Below are 10,940 nucleotides of genomic sequence, written 5' to 3' on the forward strand. Positions count from 1 at the left end.
CTTCACAGTTGGTGTATCTCAACATATGCATAAAATAACAAACCTGTGAACATTTTAGCTCAATCGGTCATCGAACTTGCGAGATAACAATGAAATAAAAATAACGTTTAGATGGTTGATTTCGAGACCTCAAGTTCTAAACTTGAGGTCTCGAAATCAAATTTGTGGAAAATTACTTCTGTCTCAAAAACTATGGCACTTCAGAGGGAGCCGTTTCTCACAATGTTTTATACCATCAACCTCTCCCCATTACTCGTCACCAAGAAAGGTTTTATGCCAATCATTATTTTGAGTAATTACCAATAGTGTCCACTGCCTTTAACATACATTCGAGTAGATGGAACATCTTTATGGTGGGGGAACGAGTTTTGGAGACACCTTAGCTTGTGACATGTTGTAGATGACAATGTTGTAACAGGTACTTATTTTATCAATATAAACAACAAGGTACTTATTTTGTCTTATGCACTACCTAAGCTGGTCCATAAGAGTGAGACGCTACACCGTTCACTAAATTCAGACTGGGTTAATTTAAGTTTTTCTTCGGCAGAGTAACATGACATTGTATAGTCTAGTGAGGTTTGCAGAGACATGTAGGCCTACATACAACTATCTATGTGAGTTGTGGTGGTTCTGAAAAAAAGCGTTGTATAACATCTCGACGTTTCAATCAGTAGGCCTTTATTCTGATTGTCTTGGAGAATACTAGACTTTGTTGCTGTATTTCGCTTAGTGTGACCATGGAAGAATAAGAATCCTCCATGTTGAGACGCTACCCTTCCCCAAATTTAAGTTTTTCTTTATGATCTAGTGAGAGGTTTGCGAGAATATACATATAACACCTTATGAGTTGTGGTGGTTCTGAAAAGAACCGGTCATCTCGAGGTTTTCAATCGGTATTCTGATTGTCTTCGAGAGAACGCTGGACTTTGTTGCTGTATTCCGTTGTAAGTACTGCCAATGAGGTTTGTAGGCTTAGCTCAATGGTACGTGTGAAGGTGGGACGCTGGAACAGGATAAGCTGGGCTTAAGTCAGTGATGCGCGTATATAGGCCTGGGCTTAGCTCAGTGATGCGCGTATAGGCTGGAGCTTATGATTGGAGTTGGATGAAGATGGCAGTTTTGACATGAAGAAAGGGCACGTTTGAAACCTTCATCGGTTGTACTGTTATTTGGACTTATTACGTGGGAATTAACATGTGAACAACTTTATAGAACATTGCCTGCAATGAAAGTCCCGAAATACTCATTAGTTTTCGCAAACAATGTAGGCCTAGCCTGGTCCATCTTTAGTTTGATGAATTATTTACTTAGTTTTACTTTGGAACTTCAAAAGTATCCATGAGTATACGAACATGGTACAGACAGTAAGGTCGTCGCTTGAAATCTATGTGCTCAGTTTGATTATGTGTTCCATACCTCTGTGGGTATTGCCTTAGTAAAACCTTTAAGTCGCCTACATGGGCTTCAATCAAGAAGTGTAGTTAAACTTGTCAAATGCGCGACTTCCAAGACACAGATTGAGCTTTACGTTCCACGACGAAAAGCTCAAGGTACGCGCCTAGCTGTCTTGATATAAACGAAAACAAACACGGTTGACTTCATTCATCTGCGTCTAAATCCCGAAGTTAAAGTAAAAGTACCCTTGCAGCAAACGAATGTGATGTTTGTTTCCAGGGCATAATCCTACCGTAGAGCCGGTGTTTGATTCAACACAATCACACAGCAAGTCACATGTAAATCCTCTATCGTGCCCCGGGGGGAAGAGCCCAAAGAAAGGGTTATAGAGACACCAACGGGAAACGCACGTTTGTCTACGTTGGTGTTAACCGAGGACTCTATTTGGTAACTGGTCACGGTTTCTACAAAGCAAATTACAATGTCCAGTCTCCTGACGATGACTAGAGGATAGAGCAAGCTATAGTCGAAACGTTGAGACCAATTATTATAGTAGTGAAGTTACAAAAACGAGAAGCCCCCCACCCCCCCCCCCCCCATCCACTAAGCAAAAATAGCAGCCTAGCCAATTTCCCACCTTCCATGTAGGTAGTTAATAAGCAGGACAGTTCTTTTCAGATCTGTATGAGAAGTCTCCCGAATTCTCAACCAACTCTGTGGTAGTAGAATTAAAAGCAAGACATGTTCGCAAAGACCAAATTCTACCTGGCAAGTACACTGTAAAAAGTATCCGTATTTTAAAGGACTCCGTAAAGTGAATTATTCCGTAAATTTCCAATCAACCACGTTTGCCCAAACACATACACATAATAAAGTACATGTAAGTATATTATTTAGTTTCAGCCACAACCGTGTACACATGTACAAACCCACGTTAAGTGATTTTATATTTTTACGGAATGAAAAACTTTGTCCGTGTAATTTTGCTGCAGGAATACGGATTTTCTTTTTCTTTTCCGGCAGCAAAATTACCGGACCTTTTTTATTAATTCCGTAAAATATAAAGCCCCTTAACGTGGGTTTGTACATGTGTACACGGTTGTGGCTGAAACTAAATATGTACTTACATGTACTTTATTATGTGTAGGTGTTTGGGCAAACGTGGTTAATTGTAATTACGCTAATTAGCATAATTAATATTTGCATATACGGAAAGTCCGTAAAATAACGGCAAGATTTACGGAATATATCATTTTACGGAGTCCGTTAAAATACGGATACTTTTTACAGTGTAGATACACACATGGTGTTACCGCAAGCTAAATATATTTTGATACCTCTCCATGCAATGCCTCAAATCCTATATCCTTTCACATTGTTTTGTTTCTATATGACAAACCAAAATAAGAAACTAATCAGGGAAGTGTTCTTGTTTTTCGCACATCTCAGAATTTTGATAGAAATATTTCAAGTATCAAGGTAAAAGTTAAGCTTTGAGATTAAAATTCAATCGTCATCTTTCTCGATCATCACCGTATACCGTAACCTTTAAATATTTGGAATAATTTTCAGCGCATTGAGATGAAGTGACAAATAATGATGTCAGCTGGACCATCATTATTTCATTGGCATTGAGAATTAGACTTGTGCTGTCAAAGGGTGATATAAATTTAAGCATCGCAGTCGCGTCATCTTTGGAAGAATCCGGGAAGCTGTTGGGGAGTCTGTTTTCCCCGTGTATAGGAACCCATTGACAATGAACTATACAGAGACGAAACTTAAAGGCGCAAAACATATTTGATAATTGTCAAAGACCAGTGTTCTTGCTTTCTGTCCGAACATAATGCAAAAGATTACAGATGTGAAATTCTGGACTCAATTAGTCATCGAAGTTGCAAGAGAACAGTAAAAGAAGAAAAACACCTTTGTTGCATAATACTTCGGGTGCTTTCATATGCATAATAATAGTCTTTTAGTATTTGAGTGAATACCTCTTTCTCAAAAACTATGTTACTTCAAAGGGAGTCGTGTCTCACAATGTTTTATACTATCAACAGCTCCCCATTGCTTGTTCCTAAGTAAGATTATATGCAAAAAATTGTTTTTAAGTAATTATGAATAGTTTCCAATGCTTTTATCTGAGAGTGTATGGACTGTTTCAGACCTCGGTAATGACCTTTCCGTCATCCTAATATTACGTAGGCTTATGCTTTATGCCGGAAGTAAAAATTGTTGCGCTGTGAAGTTGCACAGTGACGTCCTTTCGGTACGTGTTAATACCTCAGCAAACTCCAACTTGAACTCTGACCCTGATGTTTCCAGCTAAACATTGTAGACCTTTCTATTTTAACGTTCACATCCGGAGTTGTTGGCAGCTAAGGTTGGAAAACTAAAGCAACTTTATGTGCAAATCGCAAACAGATAGCCTTGAGTTTGTAGAAAGGTTACACAAACATTTCAAAAATATGTCGAAATTGTCATAAACAAATTCAACCTAACATAAGCGATATATCAGCTCATTTTTTTACAGAAATTTTTTAATTTTGTCACAATATTTTTCAGCACGATTGAAAGTTTGCTATCATTCGGCCGTCCATGCCAAAAGTGCGGTTTGTTAAACAACAAAGGAAATGTATATTTTCCCTCACTCGGATTTGCTCAACAATGATAGATGCGAAACTAGTCCGAATTATGACCCCGGAACTTCTAGGCAACTTAGCACTATAATTACACGTTGGGATCGATGATCCTCGTGCCAACGTTAAAAACATGGCAGCAAAGTGGGAACACACTTTGTTTTAAATAGAGGTGGAAACAAAATCAATTTTACTTTTGTCCTCGCGCGTGCAAACTGACTCGTCCTTTGGAAGTAATATAAAACTGAGCATGAGAATGTGTAGTGGATGTTTAAAAAAGAGTTAAATATCGTAGAAACTTGTCTTTGGATTGGAGAGGGAGAGGGTGGGGGTAATATCCCGGTGATTCTAGTTCACGTAGTCTACAATATCCTGACAGACATCTGAAATACAGTGATTAAGTTCACTTTAAGGGAGCTTTGGCTTCATTACCAGGAATTATTAATAATAGTTATAGCATCCAACATCTTGTAGATCGATTAGAAATGGCAACACAGGAAGCAGTAAAATAGAAAATTAACAATGCATGTGATATGGACGGAGTTATATCCAGTATTCCCTTGGGTTCCCTCTGGTAATTCAGGATACTGCTGTGAAACTGCCTGCATCCCACCAACGCTATATATATAGCAGTAAAGCTTTAACATTAAAAATGAGGACATTTTCATCAATTTATTGCCACTGTTGAGTTACGGGGGGGGGGGGGAAGGCTAGTCATGAGCGTTAGGCACTGGGTACGTTTGGCGAAGACCAGATTCTCACTAATATCCCAACATAAAATTAAATGTATAAAGTAACAAATCTGTGAAAATTTGGGCCTCAATTGATCACCGAAGTTGCACAAATACGTATGCTTTCAGATGCATGAGAAAGGCTTCAAGCATGAATGAAGTCTTTCGCAGATTCAATGATATTTTAGTGAGAAATTACCTCTTTAAAAAAAACTACGTTACTTCAGAGGGAGTTGTTTCTCACATGTTAATACTATCAACAGCTCTCCATTCACAGTTTTTCACATAAAGATGGTCAGGTATAAATTTCCCTTATCCTGAAATGCCATTAAATTTTTGAGAAAATGAGAAACCAAGCCTCGATGTTTGAATAACAAAAACGTACAATGTTTGTTTGTTCACTACTTTCGCGGACTGAAGTCATATTAAGCTTAAATTTTCACAGGTTTCTTGATTTCATGTATTGTTGGGTCACATGTGCGGACACTGGTGTTTTGACAACTATCAGTGTTGTCCATGTGCTTTTAATAGTAAATCAATTTCATGTAGTCTATACATTATATCATGGGTCACAATCGCCATTCCAGTAGTGCCCTACTTTATCAGTTGTATCAGTTGTAAGTACAAGGCCTTATCGATTACGCCTTGTTTGATTTTGAAACAATGGCATTATAATTGATTATCGATCAATTCAATTTTGCTGATTTTAAAACTGTGAGTACATAAACACTGGTTAATATATAATTTTGTTTCAATGTGCTGCGATACATCTCCAGGACTAAAAAACCAATAGTGCGTTGCGACTTCCACAAAAAGCTTGATCTTCTCTTTTTTTAGTACTTAATTAGAACGGACGCCAGTGATGCGTTCAGTTTAATCGTAGCTGCACTCAGTTTTTCCCCTCCGTTGCCAACTATTGGAGACAGGTATATGAGAAACAACAAAAATGGTTGCTAGAGACAAAATGAGTCATACTGGATAAGACAAGGGCGGAAACGATGTATTATAGAGAACTCCCCGCCCTGCCCCGCCCCCTCCACATTCCCGTTTCATGATCACACACTGCGTATATAACTACCAATGAATAATAGCAAGCATTACAGCGTCTACATGTCACAGAGCACAGTATGATTCCTTCATGATTATACATTGCATTGGGTTGTTGAATACCCTCTCAATATGAGTAATCATGGTCCTGGTGATGATTAGTATCAGTCTGCTCTGATCATATATTTTGTTATCATGATGAAGACCAGCAGGGCAGTCTGACTGAAACGTCGACATGAACAATAAAGTCATTACAATGTATGTCATAGAGCATGATTCCTTCAAGACCAGTCTCTCAATATGAGTAATCATGGTTGGTGATGATTACAATTAGTCTGCTATGATTATTGTTATTTTTATCCTGATGAAGACCAGCAGGGCAGACTGCATGAAACGTCGAGTAGTTGTTATCACCTGTTCTTTAGAGAAAGTAAATTTATGGTGCAATCATTACAGTTTCCGGGGTGGTTTAAACCTGCCACCCACCTTGAGTCAATACTGTAAGAACATTTTTGCGGGAGTGGGTTACCTTTTCAAAGTGTAAACCTTTATTTTATTTTAAGGTACACTTGTCTTTACTCCTAGTAGTACTGAAATAACATCATATCGGTACCCTTCGTTCGTTTACAAACACTTTCACAAACGCATGTAAAAGTGAATTCAGTATCTACTTAGTGCTGAGAAACAGCAAAACACTGTCACAGTGTTTTCGAAGCCATCCATGTTTAGTGAGCACCAACCGCATCTCTGGCTGCTGCATTTGCAAACGGACACCACGCAAATTTGAATTTCCGAAAGTCGCATGTAGGCGGCCGGTTGAAATTCACATTTTTTCTTCGACTACTTTTATTAATTTTTAAATCAACGGTTTTACTACAGACGAAATAATTTGGCAGCATGTTTCCTTCTACAACCAAGCTTTCGGCAAAAAAACACGTTTTTTCGGCTAAAGATTACACAATTTTTTTTTCAGAATTAATACCGGAAGTACGTCCAATTATCACAAAGGGTCTAAAACGTGAGTGGTTGTGTAGGGCAGCACAATTGATTAACTAGGTCGGGACAAATCTGCCGTTTTAAATAAAACAATTAAAACCTTTGTTGTTCTGAAAAGTAGCACAATTGATTTACTGATGACATGGGTTTATAATTTAATAGCATTATTGTATTAAATGATCAATAATGCTGTACGTTTTGCTGAGAAGGCCATCCTTACATGTTGTTAACCACAGATGCCCTTTTCGAATCCACGGCTTCGGCTTTGGATTCGGCTTCGGGCTCTGTCTTCTCGTCTGAAGCCCTGAGCGCGTACGCAAAGCACGCGCAAATTGTCAAATCAACCGCGGGGCCAAGCTAGCATGAGCCGAATCTTGAGCCGAAGCCGTGGTTTCGAAAAGCACCTTATGAGTCTCAACACTCGCGGCTGAGACGTCGCAAAAAGCTTCCATATAAGGCCAGGTTCGAATTGGCGGCTTCGGCTACAGCTACGGCTAGATTGTTGCGTCATCGTGTGTTGAAGTAAAGCACATCCGTACACTCTAAAACACCCGGGCCAGAATATTGATCCGGATCTGTGTCCCATGTGGCCTGACCCATTTTGGGGTGCAAATAAACCAGGATCTGTCTCAAAATAACACTGTTTTAATTGGTAAGGTGACTCTTTAATCTGGGTTAAAAGCCCCTTATTAACCCTTTTGGAGTCAGCCTGATCCGTAAATGTGTCAGGTCCATGCTGGTCCATGCAATCCGGTTCAATTCTGATCCGGGAGTTCTTTATGCATTAACACCCTTTGCAATAGTCGTAGCCTTAGCAGTTGCCGCCAATTCGGATACGTTCTCACTCGTCTTGCTGTTTGTTGTATGGTGTCACTATTTTTGTCGAATTCCCTTCATACTTGCAATGGTGGGTATCGATTTCCAATGATCCTGTACCAAAAATAGACCCTGTGCTATTATCTGCAACCCCTTTTCCTGCTTATTATTCTGCTAGAGCAGATATAACGTGCTATATTCTTCACTATATCATGATTGATGAGGTGCTATGTGAATCAAAAACAATGCATCACTTTGAGAGTGCACAGCTTAGAGAAATGATTGATTTGCGACTGTGCGCTTAAATAAACAGGTTTCAGTTCAAGCTATAGAACATTGATCAAGACTTTTTTTTTTTCTCGAGCCCGCCTCCATCAGTAATTTTTTTTTATAAATCCTCTGTCATCTTATACACCGAGTATTGAAAAAAAAACATAGTTTTAATTATTGAAACAAAATTTACACTAAGTCTAAGTGGTGGGTAGCCGTGTTTGTGAAATAATTGCAGACAGGAAAATAAATACATTGCAGTAATTTAATAATTAAATGGTAAGATATTTGCATAAGATTTTTGTTTAAACCTGTACTAAACCGATACCAAATTGAACTTCACACTGTTTAAAGGCAGTGGACACTATTGGTAATTACTCAAAATAATAATCAGCATAAAACCTCACTTGCTAAAGAGTAATGGAGAGCTGTTGATAGTATAAAACATTGTGAGAAACGGCTCCCTCTGAAGTAACAATGTTTTCGAGAAAGAAGCAATTCTCCACGAATTTGATTTCGAGACCTCAGATTTAGAATTTGAGGTCTCGAAATCAGGCATCTGAAAGCACACAACTTCGTGTGACAAGGGTGTTTTTTCTTTCATTATTATCTCGCAACTTCGACGACCGATTGAGCTCAAATTTTCACAGGGTTTGTTATTTTATGCATATGTTGAGATACACCAAGTGAGAAGACTGGTCTTTGACAATTACCAACAGTGTCCAGTGCCTTTAAGTGACATAGCCTCCTCTAACGACTTATGTGAGTTTGAGTAATCACTGTTTCACTAATCACTTTGAAATTAACTATTAAAAGTACACTGCCCAACTATTGTTTAAGCAACAAACTACATGTATGTTCTTTAAAGGCAGTGGACACTATTGGTTATTGTCAAGACTAGCCTTCACAGTTGGTGTATCTCAACATATGCATAAAATAACAAACCTGTGAAAATTTGAGCTCAATCGGTCATCTAACTTGCGAGATAATAATGAAAGAAAAAACACCCTTGTCACACGAAGATGTGTGCGTTTAGATAGTTGATTGCGAGACCTCAAGTTCTAAACTTGAGGTCTCGAAATCGAATTCGTGGAAAATTACTTCTTTCTAGAAAACTATGGCACTTCAGAGGGAGCCGTTTCTCACAATGTTTTATGCCGTCAACCTCTCCCCATTACTCGTTACCAAGAAAGGTTTTACGCTATAATTATTTTGAGTAATTACCAATAGTGTCCACTGCCTTTAAGATCCGCAAACATCCAAAACTGAAATCGAGAGGGTATCCAACACACAATAATGCTTAATAATTACTTGACACTTCTGGTTTAGTTGTTGTAGTTGGTGTTCTTGCTGCTGTTGTTGTTGAAATTTTGTTGTTGTTCTTGTTGTTGTTGTTTTTGTTGTTGTTGTTCTTGCTGTTGTAGATGCTGGATTATTGAATGAAATATTTTGAGTTACATTCTTACTAGACATGATATTGATGCATTTAACACAAACACATCTCTGACGTACGCCCACTTTATATATACAAACACACTGCTAGTTATTGATAGGGACAGCCTACGTCGAATCATTCCGTTAAGTGCTTTGCTTCTCGTCAAAAACTGTTGCTCGATACGGACACCACGGCGCCTCATTCAATTCAATTCAATTAATCTTTATTATAATCCCCAAAAGAATAACTAAAATGATCGCATACAACAAACATTAAAAACAGTTCTAGGTTATATACAAACACAAGAAACCCACTAAAAAGCGAGTTTTAATGCATCGTTGCAAACAGGAACTTTGTAGACGTGACTCTTGAAACTCCCGGGTCATGAATTGATCCGAACCGGAAAATGGTGGGAACCTTTACCATATCAAAGTAAGGCCTTTTCACACGAAGCAATTTACAGGTAAATAGTTACATTTGCTCAGAAAAATTCATTCACATTTCAGTTTTCTCATTATTTTCTTTTGGTTATTATAGTGAGTTAGAATTTGAAGAATGTCTATTGTGTTGCTGAGGTTCGCACTTGCAGATTGTTTGCCTCGTTGTTGCCTAGAAATTGTCATTTGTGACATTACAATACGCATGGGATAATGTTCCCCAGGCATGAAGTAGATATCCCATAATGTACACCACCGAACTATAAATATAAGTGACCGAGTAAAATTGATTATCCGATAGAGGCAATTTTTAAAATACCTATTCGTTTTTTATAATAATATGTATTCTAATCTAACATGTAATTCATATAAATAAATAAAAAAAATTAAAAAAGGGTGACACAGATATGCCTTTAATCCCTTAGACCATACACACCAATTTATTGTGGATCAAGCTGTCTTTTAATTATTTTAATAAAGCAGCTACAAAAACTCAAAATCGATCATCAACAGAACCATAGCTCTCCAGTGAGACTGGTTAATTTAATAATTTGTTATAAAACGCACTGAACAGTGTGCGATGTCTTCGTGATACATCGGCACCCCAGTCGCATAAACAGCATCCCAACTGTTGCTGAAATTGTCTAGAGTTGCTCGTCCGTGCGTGCGGTAAACGAAGCCTAACGCGCGTGCACTTTCTTCAATCCAGGCAGTTATTCTGCCTCTATTACTTGCGGCTATATCGAGTCAAAAAGCCTTGTTGGTTTTAAAGGGTTGATGCAAACATGGTTTTCAATATCTATTTTTATATGCAGTTTTAAAGACGTGTAGATTTAGATTGGGGTTGGGCTTGGTGGGTGGGGTGGGGTGGGGGATGCGGGCTGCATCAAGGTGGTCAAACATAGGGCTGGTGTTAATCAATGTGTGGACAGATTAATGCTCAAAGTGAATCAATATTGACCCAGATTCTATGCCAGTTTGACCGGAGTCATGTCAACCGAATGTTGACAGTGAAACGGGTCACGTTGACCGTGGGAAATGTGTCACTTAAGCGTGAAATGGGGCTTGTTGACAAGGAAATGATCATGCTGACCCGAAATGGGTCATGTTGACATGAAATGGGACATGGTAAATATGAAAGGGGAACATGTTGATCCGGTTTGGTCATGTTGTC

The sequence above is a fragment of the Asterias rubens genome, chromosome 7, assembly GCF_902459465.1.
Source record: "Asterias rubens chromosome 7, eAstRub1.3, whole genome shotgun sequence".
Lineage (NCBI taxonomy): Eukaryota > Metazoa > Echinodermata > Asteroidea > Forcipulatida > Asteriidae > Asterias > Asterias rubens.